The sequence below is a fragment of the Pipistrellus kuhlii genome, unplaced genomic scaffold, assembly GCF_014108245.1.
Source record: "Pipistrellus kuhlii isolate mPipKuh1 unplaced genomic scaffold, mPipKuh1.p scaffold_m20_p_2, whole genome shotgun sequence".
NCBI classification, from domain to species: domain Eukaryota; kingdom Metazoa; phylum Chordata; class Mammalia; order Chiroptera; family Vespertilionidae; genus Pipistrellus; species Pipistrellus kuhlii.
This window is the reverse complement of record NW_023425515.1, coordinates 37,855,250-37,878,370: the sequence shown is the minus strand read 5'-3', so window position 1 is coordinate 37,878,370 and position 23,121 is coordinate 37,855,250. Positions and strand designations below refer to the sequence as shown.

At 37.6% G+C, this 23,121-nt stretch overlaps 1 protein-coding gene across 4 annotated transcripts in view; it reads right to left on the bottom strand.

The window, feature by feature from the left end:
• The window catches only part of MAP3K13 (mitogen-activated protein kinase kinase kinase 13), a 140,561-nt gene that overhangs the window by 67,149 nt on the left and 50,291 nt on the right, over positions 1-23,121 (bottom strand). The window contains exon 1 of one of the 4 annotated variants that reach the window (XM_036446108.2): positions 12,266-12,604. The exons of the other annotated variants lie outside the window; for them this stretch is intronic. The gene's annotated coding sequence lies outside the window, so the exon portion shown is untranslated. Of the gene's footprint in view, positions 1-12,265; positions 12,605-23,121 lie in introns of those variants that run through there. 4 annotated transcript variants of the gene reach the window in all.

Genomic DNA, 23,121 nt, shown 5'->3' with positions numbered 1-23,121 from the left:
ACTGTTTGTCTTGGGCCACGTTGCTAGGTGGTGTAAATAACTGTGCAAACACAACACCCAGCAATGAAAAAGTCTACATGCCTTCAGTCACATATAGGGTTTCATCACATAAAGCCTTCTGATCGCCAGTCGGGAAGTAAGAGGAAGGAAGACTAGCACCATCGGCTCTCCTTGGCTGGGGGGCATTCAGACACTTCCTGTAGTGGTGTGCCCCCCCCCCCCCCCGGCCTGTGCTCCTAGGGGTGTATCAGCAGAGAGTGCAAAGAATAATGGTACCACTGTGTTATCTTACATTTACATATTGGGTTTCCAAAGTAATTCCACATATTTAAATCGCATTGGAGCCTCATAATAGCCATGTGAGATCGGCTGAGCAGGTATTATTGACCCTTCTCTGAGGAAAAATTGGGGTTTACTGTGGCTGAGTAACATTCCCTTTAACTGATCAAATCCTTGTTATATCACTTCGAACTCTTTTAATGCTTTTGTCACAAGAGGTTTGTCTGACAGGTTGTATCTGTCCACTTATGATTTCAGTACATTTGCATATATTCAGGAAATGTAAGAGGTATGTGATATAGTTATAGACTTTCAGAAAATACCATTTAAAAAGAAAATCAATAATAGAAATCTTGAATTATATAACGGCATTTTGAAAAGCTGGATTAGAAAGTGATGCTGAATTAGATATGCCTGCTGCATCTGAGAAATAATAAACAACAGAATCTAAAAATCTATGACAAACCAAACCAATTTAAGTGGCAATCCAGCAATGTGATTCTGGAAGTATGTAATGGTAAAGCTCAGTATACTGGAAAGACAAAGTCAGTATACTAGGAAGAGGGCAAAGTACTTGAATCAAGTGATAAACATATCAAGAAATAGTAGAAGGGAGAGAAAAAAAAATTCTACAGAATTTACATGGAAAGAACTAGATTTAGATTGATCAAGAATTAAGCAGAGGAACTAAGTGCTAAATACAGACATCTTCAAATAAAGGCAGATTTTGGTATAAAGTAAGTATGCAAAAGCTGTAAGCCTTAGAAGAAAAAAAAGCCAATAGCTGTTAAAGCATCAATTATGCTTATACTTTTTAAAAAATATATATTTTATTTATTTTTTTACAGAGAGGAAGGAGAGGGATAGAGAGTCAGAAACATCAATGAGAGAGAAACACTGATCAGCTGCCTCCTGCACACCCCCTACCGGGGATGTGTCTGCAACCAAGGTACATGCCCTTGACCAGAATCGAACCTGGGACCTTTCAGCCGACGCTCTATCCACTGAGCCAAACCAGTTTCGGCATGCTTATACTTTTTATATACTTTAGCTCAATGAATCATCATACTTTCAGGGAGATCAATATTATCATAATTTTATAGATGAGAAAACTGAGGGTCAGATAGGCTAAAACACTTGTCCAAGTTTACATAGTAGATGGCTTGCCAGGTCTAGCTGATTCCACACTGGGTCCTTTTATTTAGCAAGTTACCTCTTCTTAGAAAAAGGATATCTAAATTTGCAGTTACATTTAGTTATTGGAAACATGAGAAATTTAAAAATTAAAAAAAAACACCTTTCATTCCTAATAATTGCTATGCTGAAAATTCCATGAGATGTTGTAATGTAACTCACTTATCCTAGTGACATGAGCTTTAGCATTAGAGTTGAGTATGAATCCTAGAACCCCTACATAAGCAGCATATGATCTGGGGTAAGCCCATGAACTCTCTTAGGCCATAATCCAATGTTAGTCTTTCATTATGAAATATAATTATTGGATGTTATGCAAGTATCCAAGGGATAGAAAGATACACAAGACATGGGTCTCCATCCTCAGAGTGTAAGACCAGTAGCATCAGCGTAACCTAGGAGTGAATTAGATGTTGGCAGAATTACCCCAGACTAACTGAATCAGACTCTGGTTTTTAACAAAATTTTCAAGTGCACATTAGAAGTCTATGCACATTAGAAGTCTGAGGAGCTCTTCTATCAATCAAGCAATCTCCAACATTACTATACATCAGCATCACCTTGTCAGCTTGTTAAAAGAGATGCCTGGGCCCCACCCCCAGAATTCCTGTGGAGTGGCCTGAGAATCCGCATTTCTGAAAATCTCCTGGGAACACTGATGTTCTGGGTCTGGGAACCACACTTTGAGAATCACTGAATAAGCTGATCTGTGGGTAAGTCTCTCACAGGATTAATGTTTTTAAACAGCTAATGCATCTTTTTTCTTAGTAGAAGGGAGAAAAAGAAAAAGAAAAAAAGAATCAATTTTTAGCTCATCCATAGAAATCCTCACTGAAAAGGGCCAGCTTTTGTGGAGGTGGGTTAGCTAGCCAGGATGGTTAGACCTAAGTCATGGCTGGTGGAGAGAGGCCAATATGGATGGGTCAACTGAGAAATAAAAATATAGTAAAAAAAAATTGTCCCCCCCTTGTTATTTAGGAACACTCTATAAAATAGTATCTGAAATAAATTATTAAAGTATCTGAAATAAATTATTATTGGGTAGTTTTTCATAAACATGTTATAATTTATGAATTACATACCAAAAAAAATAACAATGTTAAGAATCTGCTTGGTAAAAATGTCTAAGAAACATTTTTTTTTTCTTTCAGTTTTCTGTGGTAAGATACAGCAATGAAAGAATAGGTCTCAAAACAAGGCCTCCAAACTTAGTTTCCTGGTTTTCGGCAAATCCTTGGCTGCAACCACCCAGGAATAAGCTGGAGGAGATTTCTCCTAGAAGATGGAAGCGTCGAGACTAAATGTCCCTGCCCTGAACCTTCAAGTCCAGTACACAGTCAATTCCAATGCCCAACTATCCTCCAGATAAAGACATTTCTTTTTTTTTTTTTTTTGATATATTTTATTGATTTTTGTACAGAGAGGAAGGGAGAGAGATAGTTAGAAACATCGATGAGAGTCATCGATCAGCTGCCTCTTGCACACCCCCTACTGGGGATATGCCCGCAACCAAGGTACATGCCCTTGACCGGAATCGAACCCGGGACCTTTCAGTCCCCAAGCCGACGCGCTATCCACTGAGCCAAACCGGTTTCGGCCCAGATAAAGACATTTCTGAGTACAAGTCACATGCATTTCAGGTAAACCACAGTTACAGTTCGTACTGATCATGAGTCTGGCAAATGATTTTCATGATAATAAGACATTATTTTCTTTTTTACCTGAATAGGTACTCCTTTGGAGTCACTCCCCACCCCCCTTTTCCTTATCCTACAGGCCCTTTGGCTCTGCATTAATAATGAGGCTCTCTTGGTCATTTCTCTTTAATTTTTCAGACTTGGTCCAAAGCTTTTAGAATCTGGTTAGCTAAGCTGTTCTTTGTTTTTAAAACGACTCTATGGTTTTTCAAATAGTTAGCAGGAAAAAGAGATAGGCTATGTATAAAACCATTTGTGGCAAAGGCAGTGTGACTCTTACAAAAGCCAGTATCAAAGGTATAAATTTCAGTTAAAGGAAATCCTTATCAATGTAGATAACCTGTGATCAAAGGCGAGCAGGTGCTGTTTCACTGTGTTATGGCAAGAGCCCTGATTGGAAACAAGATCATTACACAAAACATAAAGGATCATGTGATTGCTTTTCTTTCTCAAAAAAATCTACACAGGTCTTCAGGTCTCTGAGAACATGAAAGGAAGAGATTAGGGCCTCACTTTAATAATTGACACAAGCAGCCGAAACCGGTTTGGCTCAGTGGATAGAGCATCGGCCTGCGAACTGAAAGGTCCCGGGTTTGATTCCGGTCAAGGGCATGTACCTTGGTTGCGGGCGCATCCCCAGTAGGGGGTGTGCAAGAGGCAGCTGGTCGATGATTCTCTCTCATCATGTTTCTAACTCTCTATCCCTCTCTCTTCCTCTTTGTAAAAAATCAATAAATATATTTTTTTAAAAAGAATTTAAAAAAATAATTGACACAAGCAGAATAAAGCAAATGGCCAGAAACAGGGGAACAGGGAGAGGGGAGTGGGGGGGGGGGGGGGGCTAAGGAAAGGGGAGGGAGAACCTAGCAAAGCAGTACAATTTCCTTTCAAATTGGCTTTTGACCCTAGCAGCTGAAATATCAGGTGGGTATTTCCCAGGAGTTTCTATGCTTAGCAAAGGTTTTTAATTAGTCTGTAATTTAGATCTAGAAGTAGTGACTAGAAATATACAAAGGTATGTTGTATCTGTTTGTTCTTGGTGTATTTGAATTTATTATATGAGAGGAAATAATTGGTGAGTAATGAGTAAAATGTTTAGTCTCAGTTTCATCAAAATATTATTTTCCCTGAAAAAAGCAATCATGGCTTTGTATTTTGGTGCACTTGATCTCACAAGTCTCAATTATCCACGCCTGCAGACAGCCTAATGCGTCCCATTGAAGGCAGGCCTGCTCGCTACTAGAAATGCAGGCACAGTGCCTCGGGGGTAATAAGAAGCCTCAGTGGGCTTATTTTGCAAATGGAGTTTTCTTTTGTAATAGCAACTGTGACAGCCCTCCTTAGGACTCTAACAGAGTCTCTTTCAGTCTGGGTCCCAGATCCACTATCTTTGGATGAAGGTGGAAACTTCTGTCCTGGCTGCCACCTGCCTGAACCTGTGACCCCATTGGCTTAGCCACAGTCTCCCTGAGCTCTGCCTCGCTTCTATCCATCACCTTTCTCCAGTGCCCTGTCTTTGGCTATTTCCTAAGCCCTTTACCCTTAGAATCTAGAATTCCACTAACATACCCTCCTAGTACTGTTCAATTCTACTATTATCCTCAGCCCAGGAATTCAGGTACAAATAAACACATGGAAAACAGTTACCATCTGCCAGTTTTTCCTTAAAATTTTTACACAATTAAAATTGCACAATTACTACACATTCTCTTAGGATTGCCCTGTAATATATATTGCTTTTTGCAAGATGTTTTCATCACATTGCCACACATATAAAATATTGGAACAACCTATGAACTTATTGTAGATGCTAGGACTCCTGTTAGCCTTCTCTGCTTGACTCTTTATACCAATGAAAAAGGACATAAGGAAAATTCTAGACTGATTAACACAAAAATGAAAAATAAGTTTTCTGTTTTGCATTATTTTTAACTTATCATTTTTCTTTGACAAAATCTGCAAACTCAAAACACCAATTCATCAACCAACTTGTTATTTGGAGAATTCTGGGGGGAAAGAATATATATTTTTTTAAAGCTAGTAACACTCATGCAAAATAACAAAATCTTAATTTTTCAAAGATTGGATACACATTATGGATTTAACGGGTCTTTATTTTCTTATTTACTGCAGTCTTTCCTCTTTCATCACGCTCCAGCCTGAATTAGAGAATGGTGGGGGGAAGTGAGAGATGGACAGAAAGAGCCAATGTGATGAATTTTGTTTTTTAGTAGCACTAATAAAAGTCAGGTCAAGGAAAAGTCTACAACAGATAGCCAAACGGAGGTTATTAGATAGATTATCTGTTGCCACGTCCCCTGGTAGTCCAGACTCCCAAGTCACTCATCCAATGAAAGCTCTCTCTTGACTACAAAGAACAACGGCCAAGACAGATGACATTTATAATGGGCATGCCTAAGATAGCAAGGTCAGATCTCATCAGGACTATTTCCTGCTGATGAGGAAGTCCGTAGGCACTTCGGAAAGTGCTTTAAGCTTTTTATGTCTCACCCAGATATCTCCTGACCCTTCTGACACTTTCTCTGCCTCTTCAACTACAGCAGCACCGTGGGGATTGAACTTCTACAAGGATACTATGAAAAAAGTGGAGTAAAGATAGCTTTTAATCATGTTGTCTTAGAAATTGTCACTTGCCTATTTACTTTGGTAATAACCAGATTTTGAGAATTAGAAAGGACATTGGAGATCATGAAAAAAATAATTTCTTTATCTCATATATTAAAATGGAAGCAGTGCCGAAACCGGTTTGGCTCAGTGAATAGAGCGTAGGCCTGCAGACTGAGGGATCCCGGGTTCGATTCCGGTCAAGGTTGTGGGCACATCCCCAGTAGGGGGTGTGCAGGAGGCAGCTGGTCAATGTTTCTCTCTCATCGATGTTTCTAACTCTCTATCCCTCTCCCTTCCTCTCTGTTAAAAAAAAAAAAAAAATCCATAAAATATATTAAAACAAAACAAAACAACCCCCCACCCCCCGAAGCTGAGGAAAGAGAATTGTCTTGCCAAAAGTGTCCTGAGACTACTCCATGGGCCCTTATAGCTTAATCCAGATCTTTCCTCATTGCACCATTGTACTTACAGAAAGTAAACAGACAACGTGCTGAATTTATCCATTATTAATATAAGTCATCTTCTAGATAAAGAATAAAGGCAGGTAAATGGTTGTATAATAGAGCTTCATTACTTAAAACTTTATTTTACAATTTACCCTCTGTTAAAAGTGCCACATGTGAATCTCCTGCTGAAGTGTAAAAAGCAAAATAAATTTAAGTGTCTTCTATATTGTCTACTCTGGTGGTTCTCTGTCCAATTCATGTGGGAACTAGACACATGCCTTCAATGACTATCACTCACGATGCAGTGATTCTCAGTGGTGACATTATGAAGGACACCCCCACAGACACACACACATCCGCAAACATACTGAGAAGGATCCGCTAATAGGGCAGCAAGCAGAGTTTCAAAAAGTCTCCCAAACACCACCCTTGCCCTGGCCTCCACCAATGGAAAATGCACTAATCCCCACAAATGGTGTCACACAATAAACCAAAGTTTAGAGCACATGTGTCAAACACAAGGCCCGCGGGCCAAATCCGTCCCGCCAGGCCTTTCAATGTGGCCCACACCGCGCTGTCATCACTGCACTCGGCTGCGTTTCCATCACAATGACAGTTTATGACTGTTCAGTAAACCATTCGGCCCGCGATTTAGGCTGGATTTTAGATTTTGGCCCCTTCTCTGATTGAGTTCGACACCCCTAGTTTAGAGTGTCTAACCTGCCAGGCTTGGGGAATAAAGTGGTGAACAAAAAGTCAATACTAAATATTAACCTTGCATTTCAGTACTTAGAAGACACTCTATATCCAAAATGCCTGACTTGGTCAACCACCAGCCCCAGAGTTAGATGGTTCCTTAATTTCTTTGACTATACAAAGACTATACAATGAAAAAGTATCTTTACTGCATCTCCAGCACTCTTGATTCCCTCCCACTTTTATTTTTCTCCTTAACATTTATCACTGTCTAAACATAATTTATTTATTGTTTGTTTGTCTTTGCCAATAAAATAAGCTTAAGAGGGCAAGAATTTTTGTCTGTTCCCCCCCCCCCCACTGCTGTGTACCCAGTACCTAGAACACATAGTAAGTTCTCAATAAATATGTGTTGATTAAGTGAATGCCAACACTTCTACACCTGCAAATTCTATTTGATCTATCCTCTTTTCCATCATGGTCTCCACACCAGTTCCTTTAGTCATTCTTGAATGCCTAGTATATGGGCCTTCCATCCTCCTAGAATTTTTCCTGCCAGCTGCACCTAGGCAGAGTATAGCCAGCTGAGGATCCATGATGAAATATCACATGATATACTTCTTTTACTCCTACTCTCTTAAGTTCCACTATACCTACTGTGTCAACCCTTATCCTTATATTATCCCCACAATCAAAATTATCTTACTCTTTGTTCAGTCCAGAGCACTTCTAGAGAAAATCTAAGATTCATGCTAGTGACTAGACCAGTAACAATTTTTGGTTAGGACTCAATAATTCTCAAAATCCATGATAAAGAGAAGGAATAGGATTAAAAATTAGAGCAGAATTTGAAAATGGGGCATGATGTGCACTACCTGCTATCTTTGGCTGAGTCAGACCCTTTCTGAACCTACTTTCTTATCTGTAAAACGGGGGTAATAGTATCTTCTTCATATTCATGAGAGTTATATTTTAAATGAAATGATGTATGTGAAAGCTCTTAGCAGTTTTATAGGCATGTAGAAGGTGCTTAATAAATGTTAGCTGCTACTCTTCCATCAATTTCACATATTTTACTAACCTCCAGTGATGCCTTCACTCTTTAAAAATTACTAATTCCTACTGAGCAAGAAAATCCATGCTTTCTGGTATGAACCTTCTTAATTTTCTTCTCTTCTCTCATTCCCATATCAGAATTCCATGTATTCAGCCATCCTCTCTCCTCTTCTTTTCTAAGACTAGCCCTTTGTCCATGCCAATAGTTTTCAACCATGGCTGCATATCAGAATTACCTGGGGAGCTTTTTAAAAAATGCAGGTGGCCCTGACTGGTTTGGCTCAATGGATAGAGCGTCGGCCTGCAGACTGAAGGGTCTCAGGTTCCATTCCAATCAAGGGCATGTACCTTGGTTGCTGGCACATCCCCAGTGGGAGGTGTGCAGGAGGCAGCTGATCGATGTTCCTCTCTCATCAATGTTTCTAACTCTCTATCCCTCTCCCTTCCTCTCTGCAAAAATTAAAAAATATATATATTTATTTTTTAAGTGCAGGTGTCTGGGTCCATCACAGACCAATTGATATGAATCTCTGGAGGTGGGAGCATGGCATTGGTATTTTTTTTAAGTTCCCTGGTAGGGTGACAAGACAATTCAATAGGGGTTAGGGGTCAAGGTAGAGGAAGAACAGTTTTTTTAAAAAACAATTATTGCTGGAAATGGATGGATATCCTCCTTCAAAAGAATGAAATTGAATCCATGCATAAAAGTGAACTCATGGATTATAGACTAAAATGTAAAAGATAAAACTCTTAGAAAAAAAACCATAGGAGTAAATCTTCACAACTTTGGACTAGTCAAAGCCTTCTTAGATACAACATCAAAAACACATGGAACAACAACAAAAAAATAGATAAATTAAAATTTCTGTGCTACCAACATATCAAGAAAGTAAAAAAGACAACTTAGAGAATAAGATAAGGTATTTTCAAGCTATATATTTGATTTAAAAATTTGTACCTAGAATATATAAAGAATGCTTAAACTTAATAATAATAAGATTAATAACCTAATTTTGTAAATGGGTAAAAGACCTGAATCAATATTTCTCCAAAGAAGAAATACATATGGCCAATAAGCACATTTCCTGAAAATGTATACGGTAGTTATCAGATGACCCAGCAATCAAGAGAAAGAAAAATATATTTTCACATAAAAACTTGTTCATAAATTTACAGAGCAGCATTATTCATAACAGGCAAAAAGTGGAAACAAGTCAAATGCCCATCAATTGATTGGATAAATAAAAAATGTGGTATATTTGTAAATATTATTCAGTAATAGAAAGGAATGAAGCACTGATATATTCTATAATATGGATGAACTTTTAAAACCTCATACTAAGCAAAAGAAGCCAGATATAAAAAACATATCATGTGTAATTTTATTTACATGAAATGATTAGAGTATTAGAATGGCGAATCTATGTATAGAGAAAGCAGATTAGTGGTTGCCTAGGGCTGGGATGCTGAGGGGAAATGAGGAGTGACTGCTAATGTGTATGGGGATTCTGTCTGCAATGATGAGAATGTTGGAGAGAGAGGGAGAGGGAGAGGGAGAAGGAGAGGGAGATGGAGAGGGAGAGGGAAAGGGAAAGGGAGAGGGAGAGGGAGAGGGAGAGGGAGAGGGAGAGGGAGAGAAAGAGGGAGAGGGAGAGGGAGAGGGAGAGAGTAGAGAAGAGAAGAGAGGAGAGAAAAGGGGAGAAGGGAGAGGGGAGAGGGGAGAGGGAAGAGAGCAAGTGAGCATCCGTCTCCCAGGTAAAGTCTGTTTGCAGAGACCAGTTTCTGAACCACAACACTATAACACTACATCTCGTGTGGTAACTTACCTTCTAGAGTCCTTATGGGGAAAGGTGGCATCTTCTAACTCTTTCCTCAATATCCTTAAGGAATAACACCCAACAAAGAGCAAAAATGTGATATCTTAATTTTTTTATTTTATTTATTTTTTTTTTTTTTTTTAAGTAAAGGAGTGTTCTTGGGAGAATGCTGTTGATTTTAATTAAAATTGCTAAAGTCAGGCTGTCATCTGGCAGATTGGTCATGTTGGCTATCTCGATTCATTCAACCCCCCAAGTAATTAATTCAGCTGCAGCGTGTAGAGGGAGGGTAGGCAGACAGTGTAAACCCAACTGACAGGTTCTGCCATCCAGAGATTGGTTGTTTCGTCATATACCAGTGGATGTGGCCTCCAGCCCTTAGGAACCATTCTTTTGACAGTTCCCCATGACATGGCTCTGGTTTGACTGACTTTGTTTACTAAATAAATTAATTCCTACTTCTGGAGCAGCTTCAATTTTTAAACAGAAAGCCATCTATTGACACTCACTGGTACACAGGATTTTATTGTTTGATATTAAACAATTAAGAGTTATTGTTTTTTCCCCTACAAGTACACTATACATGAAAATAAATATAAACTAAAATACAGACACTAGGAGTGGAAGAGAGGGAGATTCTATAGCCGTTCTCGACCTTAAAGAAATAGTTTTACTTTACTAAATTTATAGTGCAGACTGCATTTCTTACACAAAATAAAACTCTCCTGGCAAAATATATATATAAAAAAACAATGTCTGATCAACATTTCTTAAGAGGAGATAAACACATTATTTTTAAATTCTAAGAATTCAGTCTTTTCATCTGGCAGTGAGTTAATATATTTCAATAATTTAAACTAACTTTAAAATTGCTTCTTTCAACAAAGTCTCTGGAGGTACACATAAAAAACTGAAATAAATCTAGATGTTTACAAATATAGGAAACAATATCATTTGTTTAACCCAGCCCATTAAAAAAAATAGCAAAATAGGAAACCATACTTGTCTGAATATAGGACAAAGATCTGGTTCAGAATCAGGCAGAAGTTCTCCCTCATATAACGCTAGTGAGTTTAATTGCACCCAGAAAAACATAATGAGTGAGGGCACTGCCAAGATGTGAAGCAAAAGAGAATTCTAAATCCTCAGGTAATTTTGAAATGAAATGAGCTTACAGTTGGAAGATTCCCCCATAAGAAAATTCAAAAGATATCATCAGAGCCATAATTTAGAAGCCTTGTTTCACGAGAAAAGATTAGAATATGAAATTCTCAAAACTAAGTATTGCTCATTCAAGGTAAACATGACGAGGTTGGACAAGGCATTTTGCTTCCTCTCTCACTAGAAGGGACAGCGAGGTCCCTGCCACAGGCTAGAACATAAATTGCTCTAAGTGAGGCATTTGGAAAAGGCTATTAGATTAATCGGGTTGAGGAGATGCCCAAAGGCAGAACATGTCACAATGTCACCTCTCTCTTCTTTACTATCGTAATTTTCACCAGAATAAGCCAGAGCCTTGGAAAACAAACTCAATCACCAACACTAACTTCCTGCTAACACACTCCAAGCTAACTATCAAACCAACTTAACACACTGAACAACACATCAGAACTTTTCCATGTTTCCCAAACACCATGGAGCAAACCATTTTTAGTATCTTGGGGGGAAAAATAGTCACGTGCATTTCTACACGATATAATTATGGAACGTATTGAGAAACCATTTCTTGGTTTTCACGAAAGGATAGTGAAAAATCAGAATTGAAGGGTAATAGCCCTTTTGCCTCTGGTGCAGGCTTTAGGTATTTGAACATATAAATAAAAGGTACAGGGGGACACGAAGAGCTACCAATATGTATACATACACCACTCCAGCTCCCATAATAAAAGCTTTGAGGGGGGTGAAAAATGGTTGGACAACTATTTCTCTTCCCCAAATTGCAATCCCAAGATATGTCGGTTGCTGCACAATTATGAAACAAAGGCAAGGTGAAGGGTGAGAAACAACAGAGAGGACAGCAGGAAGGCAGATCAGTGTGCTCAGTGGGCTCCATCCTGCTCTTTCTAACCAGCTTGGCTGTTCCCAAGCACCTTTCTGGTATGGGCTCCGGGCTTTCCCTCCAATGCCATCCCCATCCTCTCTCTGAGAAACGCATCTCTCTGCGAGGGAAGCCAGGCCAGCATCTAGAGGTAACGTGCAGAACCCTACATGAAAAATGTCCACGTCTCGCAGGCAGACCAGCCCAGGAGAGCCAGCTGTCAGTGTGGGACACGGCTAGCGCTAACGGGGTTTCAGGTTTCTCTCTCTGTCTCCCTCGGTCTGTCTCTCTCACCTTGTCTCCCTCGATCATAGCAGCTTCTTAATCGCCCCAAACCACACATACAGTCTCCATCTGTCCCTGTATAATGCATGCCGAGGAAACAGAGAAGAAAAAAGAGAGTGCGATACTCACAACAATGAAGAATTCCTACACATGTCGTTCCATCTTCTTGCATCAAAAAGAGGAAAGGCTAATGTAAAAAGCCTTGCAGGATGAGAGAGGTAAGGGGGAGGGGAATTCCACCCGCACGGTCCGAGCAGCCCACCGCGCAGGAGCCCGCAGGCTTGCTGACGTCACGGATTCATGAATGGATGTAGATCGGGCTGGTCCGGGGCTCCGCGCGCACTTGGCGGCGGTGCGAGCCCGGAGAGAGCGAGGGCGGGCCCAGCGCGGCGCCGGCCAATGGGCTGCGGGCGGGCATGGCGTGCCTCCTCTCAGGAGGAATCTGGTCACAGAATAAACACAGCCCGCCAATCAGGCGTCCGCCACGGCCTCCAGACAGACGGGCAGCTTGGTGTGTGTGTGTGTGTGTGTGTGTGTGTGTGTGTGTGTGTGTGTGCGCGCGCGCGTATGTTAGGTGTGTAGGTGTGTGTTTCAAGCTGTGGTCATCAGGAAAACATTATTATTGCTATTAAATAAAGGGATCAAAATAGAATTTCAGTGCAATCAATGTGTGTGTGTGTGTGTGTGTGTGTTGTGTACATGTGTGTTAGTCAGGTGTGTAGGTGTGTATTTCAAGCTGTGATCATCAGGAAAACATTATTGCTATTGAATGAAGGGATCAAAATACAATAGAATTTCAGTGGAATCAGTGTGTGTGTGTGTGTGTGTGTGTGCGTGTGTGTGTGAGAGAGAGAGAGAGAGAGAGAGAGAGAGAGAGAGAGAGAGAGAGAGAGAGAGAGAGAGAGAGAGAGAGAGAGAGACAGAGAGAGAAAGAGTCATGTATGTGTTTCAAGCTGTGATAGTCAGGAAAACATTATTATTGCTATTGAATGAGGGGATCAAAATAGAATTTCAGTGGAATCAATGCTACTAAAAAAAGCATCTAGAGAAATGACAGTCTTTTATTCCTTAGAGCTATTTTTTTAATGCGTTTCTTGCTGTTCAGCAATGTGTATGCTGTGATGTGATTTTAAAAATAATAATCAAAAGTCAGGGAAATAGTTTCCAAAACTGATAACCAAGGTACATGCTTGTCCTACACACCAAGACTTGTCAAGGCAAAATAATAGGGAAATAACCTAGTGATTAAGGAAATAAAAATATGTAAGATGATATTACACTGTATTTGTTTTATAAAACAGTATCATTTTGCTGACCTTGTGATGTATTAAAACTGGGTGTGGAAGAGTAACTTATTACTACCTTTAAATAAAGTAGAAAATTTCCTACTTTTGGTTTATTAAACTTCTGACATTCCTCCCAAAGAGCTCCTAATGAATCTTAGAGCAAATTTTAATTTTAGTAAGATGCCTTATTACTAACAGCAAAAACAAGTGTATTAAATTTATCCAAAGAGCTCACAACACTTTAAAAAATTAAAATAAACTTTAACACCTTTATTAAAGTATAATTGATATACAAAGAACTGTACATAATATTTAATGTGGGCGATTTGATGAGTTTGGAGATAGACAAACATCTGTGATACTATTGCCATAGTACATAGTACACATATCCAACATCTCCAAGTGTTGTCTTGTGTTCCTTTGTGGGTTTTTTGGTTGTTTTTGGTTTTGGTGTTTGTGATAAGAACACTTAACATGAACTCTACCCTCTTAGCAAATTTTGAAGTACACAATATAACATTGTATTCTTAACTATGGGCACTATGTTTACAGCATATCTTTAGAACTTATTCATCTAGCATAACTGAAACTTAATACCCATTAAATAACAACTCCCTATTTCCTCTTCCCTCAGCTCCTGGCAACCACTATTGTGTTCTCGGTTTCTATTAGTTTGGCTGCGTGATTTCTCATATAAGTGGAATCATGCAGTATGTCTTTTTTTGTGACTGGCTTATTTACTTAATGTCTTCTAGGTTCATCCACATTGCCATAAATGGCAGGATTTCCTTCTTTTTTAAGGCTGAATAATACTCCTTCGTATGTATATCCCACATTGTCTTTATCTATTCATCGGTCATTTACATTTGGATTATTTCCAACTCTTACTTATTATGTATAATGCTGCACTGAACATAGGAGTATAGATATCTCTTCAAGATACTGAATTCAATTCTTTTGAAAATATACCCAGAAGTGAGATAGCTGGATCTTATGGCAGTTCTATTTTCAATTTTATGAGGAACCTCTATACTGTTTTCCATAGCTGCTGCACCATTTATATTTCCACCAGCCTTGCCAGCAAGGGTGCACAAGGGTTCCAATTTCTCCACAACTTTGTAACACTGACTTATATTTTATCTTTTAATAATAGCCAATCTAAAAAGTATGCGGTGATATATTGTGATAGTTTTGATTTGTGCTTTCCTGATTAGTTAATGATGTGGGCATTTTTTTTCATATTCCTGTTAGCCATCTGTATGTCTTCTTTGGAGAAACATCATTCAAGTTCTTTGCCCATTTCTCACACTGGACTTAGCAATGATTTCCTGGACATAACACCAAAAACACATCAACAGAAACAAAAATATACAAGTGGGACTATATCAAAGTAAAGAGCTTCTGCACAGGAAAGGAAACAATCAACAGAATGAAAAGAGCAATACAAATGGGGATAAAATATTTGGAAACCATGTATATGATAAGGGGTTAATTTCCAAAATAATAAGGGGCTCATACAACTCAATAGCACAAACACAAATAACTTGGTGATATTTCTCTACTATTTAAAAAAGTTCAAAGTTACACAAAAGTGGAGATTTATTTTATAAAAAAATTTTTATATAATTTATTACCACTGTATCCTATCACTTTGCTTCACAACTACCAAGGCTTTACTAATATTGATCACAATTTTTTTGAACTTGGGAAATGGCCTTAAGTCCTTGAATCTGGAACAAAAGTGGTTAACAGAAGGCCTCAGTTATGAAGTGTCCAGTGACCAGGAACATTCTGAACAGAGAGATCTGTTCTCCCAGTCAGATTATTTGAACAGCTGAGAGAAGAAAAGCATTTGCCTCTTTCTTATGGTGAGTTCAAACCTGACATTAGTAACTATTGCACTGTTTAGATCATTTGGAGAAAGAAAACTAGTAACTATTGAAAACTTTTGTACACAAAGATGTATAAAAACAGTGTGCTATTCTATATACTAAAGCAACAGAATATTATTGGTAACATATTCACCAAATTTCCACAGGAACTTATTGTGAAATATCACTATGGAAAAAATAAACCAAAGAAATTTACCCAGATAATATGGGAGTGCTCAAGACCAATACAGTACTGATATTTCCTTCACAAGCTGAGGGCACCACATGGGACTATATCAAAATGTCCATGTCCCCAGATTATTTTAGAACCCACAAATGAAAAGACAAGAAAATACATCTCTTTTTCTTTTAACAGAAATCAAAACCAACCAGAATACGCTAAAAAAAAATCAGATGTACACAATTTTTCTTTCCTTCAAAATAATACAGACTAATTCATAGAAGGCAGCAGCCACTTTGTGAAACATGTCCATAAAATGGCCAATCTGTTATAAGAGCTTAAGGAGACTGTTAGGTTTGATGGCAACATCGTTAGGAATAATAAGTCCACCAGGAATCAGCATAGTCTGTGAAGCAATTCAACAAAACAGTCTGTAAATACTTCTGATAACAGCCACCTAACATGTTGGCTCACTATGTAACCTGGCAAATAAAAACCAGCTGGCTGTATGGACCTGCCATTTTAATAAGCTGAATTCAGTCTGGTCAGCATGCTTCCCTGTACCACAGAAATAAACAGGGCCAACAAAACTTTCCCCATGTCAAATATCGTGGGAAATCATTGAGAAGTTGTCCCTCCAGATGACAACATCTATAGAGATTCTTGGAGGAAGCCATCATTGTTTTAGGGACCGAAGGCAGGCAGGGAGAGGGGACCATGAGAAATGTACATTGGAGAGCAACACTGCTGGGAAACTTCCTGCGATGATACAAATGTTCTATGATTTGCACTGTCCAATACAGTAGCCACATGTGGCTACTTAGCATTTGAAATGTGTTTAGGAACTGAATTTTAAATTACATTTAATTCTAATTAAGTTAAATTTAAAAATAAATAGTCTTATGTGGCCGGTGGCTACTGGGGACACAGCAATTAGAGAGAAATGAAGCCAAGTTACATCATCACAAGGAATTTTTTGTGTTTTTTGTATTTTGCCATTTCCCAATTTTGTATTTCAGCATCGGGCTGGCTAAGTGTGAAGACTACAAAGTCACTATCAAGGTGAGTAGTTCTTTTAAGATCCAAAGAATTTGGTTCAACTTTTAATAATGACTGGAAGATGATTCTGTTCTCATTCCCAACAATATATTAAAGACTCGTTATTAGCCGAAACTGGTTTGGCTCAGTGGATAGAGCGTTGGCCTATGGACTGAAAGGTCCTGGGTTTGATTCCGGTCAAGGGCATGTACCTTGGTTGCGGGCACATCTCCAGTAGGGGGTGTGCAAGAGGCAGCTGATCGATGATTCTCTCTCATTGATGTTTCTACCTCTATCCCTCTCTCTTCCTCTCTGTAAAATATAAATAAAATATATTTAAAAAAATAAAAATAAAGACTCATTACTAGAAAAAGACCCTAAGAATAGAAGTTAAAGTACAATTATTCTGCTATAAAAATATGAGCTAGTTTAGGTTGGATTTTTAAAAATATATATTTTATTGATTTTTTACAGAGAGGAAGAGAGAGGGATAGAGAGTTAGAAACACCTAGGAGAGAGATTCATCGATCAGCTGCCTCTTGCACACCCCCCACTGGGGATGTGCCCGCAACCAAGGTACATGCCCCTGACCGGAATCGAACCCGGGACCTTTCAGTCCGCAGGCCAACACTCTATCCACTGAGCCAAACCGGTTTCCGCTAGGTTGGATTTTTATTTTAGAAAAATTAGATTTTTAAAATAAGAAAAATAACATTTAAGTCAGCATCTAAGAGAAGTTCAAAGTAGTATGACCCTGTGACAAATTTTTGTCATAAATACCAGGATAAAGAAATGATATAATGACCTCAAATGTCAATGCATAAAGATTCAGATTTCCTTCACAAGCAACATTGTGTAGTAGTGAAAAGCCAGTAAAGATTTCGGTTCAATTCCTGATGCTACCACTTATCAGTTAGTTATGTAAGTTCAGAGAAACCTGGATTTCATTTTCTCATCATTAAAATGAGGGTAATAATAGGCTCTGCCTATTGTGTGAAAGTTAAATAAAATAACTCTTGTAAAAAGTCTAGCACAATTCCTGCATATAGAAGATACTCAGTAAATGATACTGGTACAGTTCTTATTTTATTGCTGTTATTAAAATACCATGGGTCCTTCTACTCTCTCAACAAGAGAAATTTCAACTGTACAGATCCAAGAATGAAAAAAACACAGAAAAGAATACAACCTCTTTATTTTGCTTGTAATATAGCCTGAATATATCTTTGCAGAAAATTTTAAGTATGTATATTAGTGATACATCTTTTCCCCAAAAGCTTATTCAAATAATTTTCCTTTGGGAGGTTGGGGAATACTCTATGAGGCTTTGAAGCAGAGGAGAGGAAAAATCCTCAGCAATTTAAACTATGTGACTAAAAAATCTCTTTATAAAAACAAAATAAATAAAAAGAAAGATAATTTTTTCTATGTAAAGATGGAGTACAGGTATGTATATAATGACATTAACTAATATGGAAAACAATCTGTCTACAATTGGGAACACTGGTCAGAGAATTTTCTACTTCCATATCAGAATATTAATCCCAACTTTCCTTGTTTTCAAAGCATATCTTTAGTCAATGATTTTAATATTCAAATTTTAATACTCAAAGATCTCAGCAGACTATTAAGAAACATCTAAGGAAAAAACATTTTTATAAGCATCACTAAAATCATTCCATGTATCAGAAAGATAGATCATCAGAATGATATCTAAATATCATTAGCCTAGAGACCCCTTAGCAGAATCAATATCATTGAGTTACATTTTAATGTTATGGTTTGCTTTTACCAATAATTATTGTAAGGAAAAGTCATTTTGCTTCTGTGTTGTCCATTATTCTGCATGTCTCACATATAAGGAATTCATAGGAGGAATTCACTTTAGAAAAAAAAAATTCTGTTCTTGAAGAATTATTAGGCATCCACCTTTTAGATGACAACAGTGTAATCCACTGAATTGCCACTGTTTTGTCCCTGCTTCTGGGAAACACAGAGCATTATGCTCAAGTCAGTCTATTTACTTATATCTATACATACTATATTTTAGCTTTTGTGGTGTATTTAGTATATTTACTTTTTATTCTTGTTTTGGGTTTGATTTACTTTTTGTTAACCTTATTGCATATATACTTCATGATAAGCACTTCAAATCCTTTTTGAAAAGGTAGACTATAAATAAAAATGCACGCTAAAAAATATCCATCAACTTTTAAAAAGATACAAGTCTTATGTTGGTAAATTCAACAGTTATCTTCATGATAAAATAAAACTCTAAAGGTAGCACAATTATGGAAAATTTTGAAGAATATCATGAGCTAAGTGGATTTGAAGTCTTCAATATTTTTTTTACCAAAGGATAATAAAACAGTCAGTCAGGTGGAGAAAAGAAATTGCTTTGAGATTTTATATGCTTTTTTAGAATAAATCTTAATAACTTAAGGACATTTTAATGTATTATCCCTGTCAAAAGGATGACTAAAACAGAGGGCCATAAGAATTCTTCTCTAATCAATAATGAAAATACACTGAAACAAATCAAAAGCAAATGGATTTCTCAATTAATAAAATATTTAATATCCCTGACGCACACACCACTCCATAATATACAAATTCTGGCAAGATACCATAAACCAAACCTTTGGAAGACTAAAATGAATATCTTGAGTTTATAAAGGCTCTTACATATTAAAAGAAGGAAATTTTATACATTATTTTCCTCATTCACATAGAATTTGTCCTACTTTCTGAAAGGTCATGGAAAATGAAAACTTAGCCATCTAACTTCTATTCTTCTGGTCCTGTTTTAATTGCCCTCCTTTGTAGCTAGATATAACTTGGCATTTCCATTTTAGCCTCAGAGTGCAGGCAACATAATCGAAAGATCAAAACATGAGAATAGTGGACATCTGCCTTTTTTTTTTTTTTTTTTTAAAGCCTGCCCCTGCATCTTTTCCATTTGAGAAATTGTCTCTCCCCAACTTTCAGTACAAATGGTTAAGATGGTGCAATCCCACTTGAATCTTGGGCTGCAAGCGTGACTGTGGCATCAGGCTGGCCAATTCACCTTCTCAGTCATATGATTAGTGTAATGACAGACACATGACCAAATCCAACCAATGAGAGTTAGCCAAGTCATTCCCAAGATATTTGCTACAACTATTGGAGGTGGGGAGAGCACATTTGTTTAATCAGGATACTCTGCATAATGTAAGCAGGGAGCTGCTTTGTCCATATGCAGGATGTAGGATATAGGAAAGCAGACCTGAGAGGTAAAGAAAAGAAGACAGATTGCTGAAAACAGTAATTGAGAACCTAATTTCAGTGAGCTCTGAAGCTCCTTATTCTGCTGGAGCTCCCAACTACATAAACCAATCAATCCCTTCCCTCTGACTCTCATTTTTGGGATTTAAACCAGTTTGATATAGAATCATATTAACTTTTAGTCAAGAGTTCTATTAACACAACTAGAGGCCTGATGGACGAAGATTCATGCAAGAACGGGCCTTCCTTCCCCTGGCTGCTGGCACTGCCTTCGCTCCAGCCAGAGCTGCCTTTCCACCTTTCAACGCTGCCCAGAGGCCCAGAGTGCCCTGCCCCTAGCCAGTTGGCACCTGCACATGCAAATTAACTTGGTGGGTTACTTTGCATACTCACTCCTGATTGGCTGGTGGGTGTCGCAAAGATACGATCAATTTGCATCTTACTCTTTTATTAGTGTAGATGTCATTAACTGATTCTCTTCTGTCATACTCAAGACACTCAAATTACTATCCATTGCTTTTACTATGAGAGCTCCTTTTCTGACATTAATAATTTCAATACATTGGTAGATTTCACTTTCAAATTCTGTTTTCTACCTCTCAGATAGTGTTTGTATTTCATTATTGTCTTTGTCACCTTCAAATATTCTTTTATATATATATATATATATATATTTTATTGATTTTGTTCAGAGAGGAAGGGAGAGAGAGAGAGTTAGAAACATCGATGAGAGAGAGTCATTGACCAGCTGCCTCTTGCACATCCCCTACTGGGGATATGCCCACAACCAAGGTACATGTCCTTGACCGGAATCGAACCCGGGACCCTTCAGTCCCCAAGCCGATGTTCTATCCATTGAGCCAAAGCGGTCCCGACTGTCATCTTCAAATATTCTTAAGACCCAGTATATTTCAATAGCAAGCTCTAGCTTTGATATTTTAGAGTCAGTGATGTTTACCTGTTTGTACTATATGGCAAGCATTGGGCTAAGAGCTCTCTCTATATATATAGCTCATTTAATTCACACAATGATAATTTAAGCCCCATTTTAAAATGAGGAATGTGAAATGCAAAAAGGTTTAAATGATTATAAGTTACAAAACCAATTAAAAAAACAGGCAGCAGTCTCTAGAACCTACGCTCTTATTATGCTGGTCTGTTTGTGGAAAAAAGATAATTTAACTGGGAGTCTTACACCAAAAAATATTAAAGCAATTGGATCTGTTTTTAGAGAGGTATGTATAGTTATTGTTTAAAAATTTACACGATAGTAAGTATTAAAGAAGTCCATTTAAGGGTATGAACCATGCTCTGAACATTCCACAGACTGGCAGGGTGACTTAAGATAGTGGTAAAGTCAGTAATAGTCAAATGAAAAAGCAATCTGTTAGAACCTATTTTATTAAAGTGAATTATTCAGGACTACACAGGTGCTTAGAGCTCCAAGAAAAAAGAAACACCTGGAATGTTGATTGTTGATAAAGCTAGAGATTTGATGTATTTGAAGTTATTGTGGGGAAAATAATTTAACAAACATCATTATATATTATACAATCAGCATTGTTTTAATGATTTTGACTTAATATTTGGGTGAAAGAATTTTTTCAGTGTTTGGGGCCATAAAGTTCTTAATTCAGTCTTTGGGTCTTAATACATACTAATGTCATACATTTCAGAACAAAGGTCATTGTCTCCTAAGCAGGAGTCCTCCAGATGCACCATCTGATAGAGCAAGCTGAACTAGAAGTATGGCACTAAGAAGATGACTATCTTGGTAAGTCTTTTCATAAGAACTGTTGTTGTAGCTTCTCCTTCAACAGGAGCTGTTAAACATAGCCAGCGATTCTTATTGTAAAATGTTAAACACACACCTACCAGATGATAGAGCCGTTTCACTCCTAGGTAATTTACCTAAGGGAATGAAAGCACACGCCCAAACAAAGACTTGTACCCACAGGTTCATAGCAGCTTGATTTGTCATAGTCCCAAAATGAAACACATACACATGTCCCTCAACAAGTGAATGACTAAAGAGTGGTAAATCCATACAATGGGAATACTCCTCAGCAATGAAAAGTAATGCACTGTTGATATATGCTGCATCATTGATGAATCTCAAAGTAATTTCATTGAGTGAAAAAAAGCTAGATAAAAGAGTGTATGCTTTATGACTCTCTCTCTCTCTCTCTCTCTCTCTCTCTCTCTCTCTCTATATATATATATATATATATATATATATATATATATATATATATAATACTAGGAAATAAAAACTAATGCACTGTGACAGAAAACATACAATGGTTGCGAGGGAAAGGGGGTGGAGGTGGAGAGGAAAAACAAAGGACTCAAAGAAGCTTTTGGGGTGCTCTATATGTTCATTATCTTGATTTCTGTGATGAGTTTATGGGGATATACTTGTGTCAAAACATACCCAATCGTATACTTTAAATACATGCAATTTAAAATGTTATGTCAATTTTACCTCAATAAAGCTGTTAAGAAAATCATTTAAAGAAGACAAACACAGCCAAAAACATTTATATGCTTTTAAAATGATTGCATGATGCTTTCTGATATTTTTAAGATAAAGAGTAAGCATTAAAAATAATGGCGTTCAGTATGTGAACTAATAAGCAAAACAAATATGTTCCCATCCCTAATATGCCTTTTCCATTTTAAGGTAAACAAACATTTGATAGATTCAAAAGGATGATAGAAAATGCAGTCTTTAATAGACTCTAATGACATAAAAGGGTTTTTAAGAAAGTATTTTTCAAACTGCAGTTGCAACGCATTAATGGACCGTGAAATTGATTTAGTGGGTCATGACCACGATTTAATAAATGAGATAAAATAGCACAGAACAGAAAATAGTATGTCCCATGTGGCGAGCTTAAATATATTGTTTCAGGAAACTTGCTATATGTAGGTATATAATGGGACGCTATGAAAATTGTATTTCTTATTTTTTTAAATATATTTTATTGATTTTTTACAGAGAGGAGGAAAGAGGGATAGAGAGCTAGAAACATCGATGAGAAACATCGACCAGATGCCTTGTGCACCCCCCCTACTGGGGATGTGCCTGCAACCAAGGTACATGCCCTTGACGGGAATCGAACCTGGGACCCTTCAGTCCGCAGACCAATGCTCTACCACTGAGCCAAACCGGTTTCGGTGAAAATTGTATTTCTTACTGTGGATTGTTGTACAAAAGTTTAAAACTCCTACAGTATATACATTTAACACATCTGTTTCTTGTTATTTTTTTGATATTGTTAATCCTCACCCAAGAATATTTTTCCATTGATTTTTTTTTTTTTTAAGAGAGAGAGAAGAAGG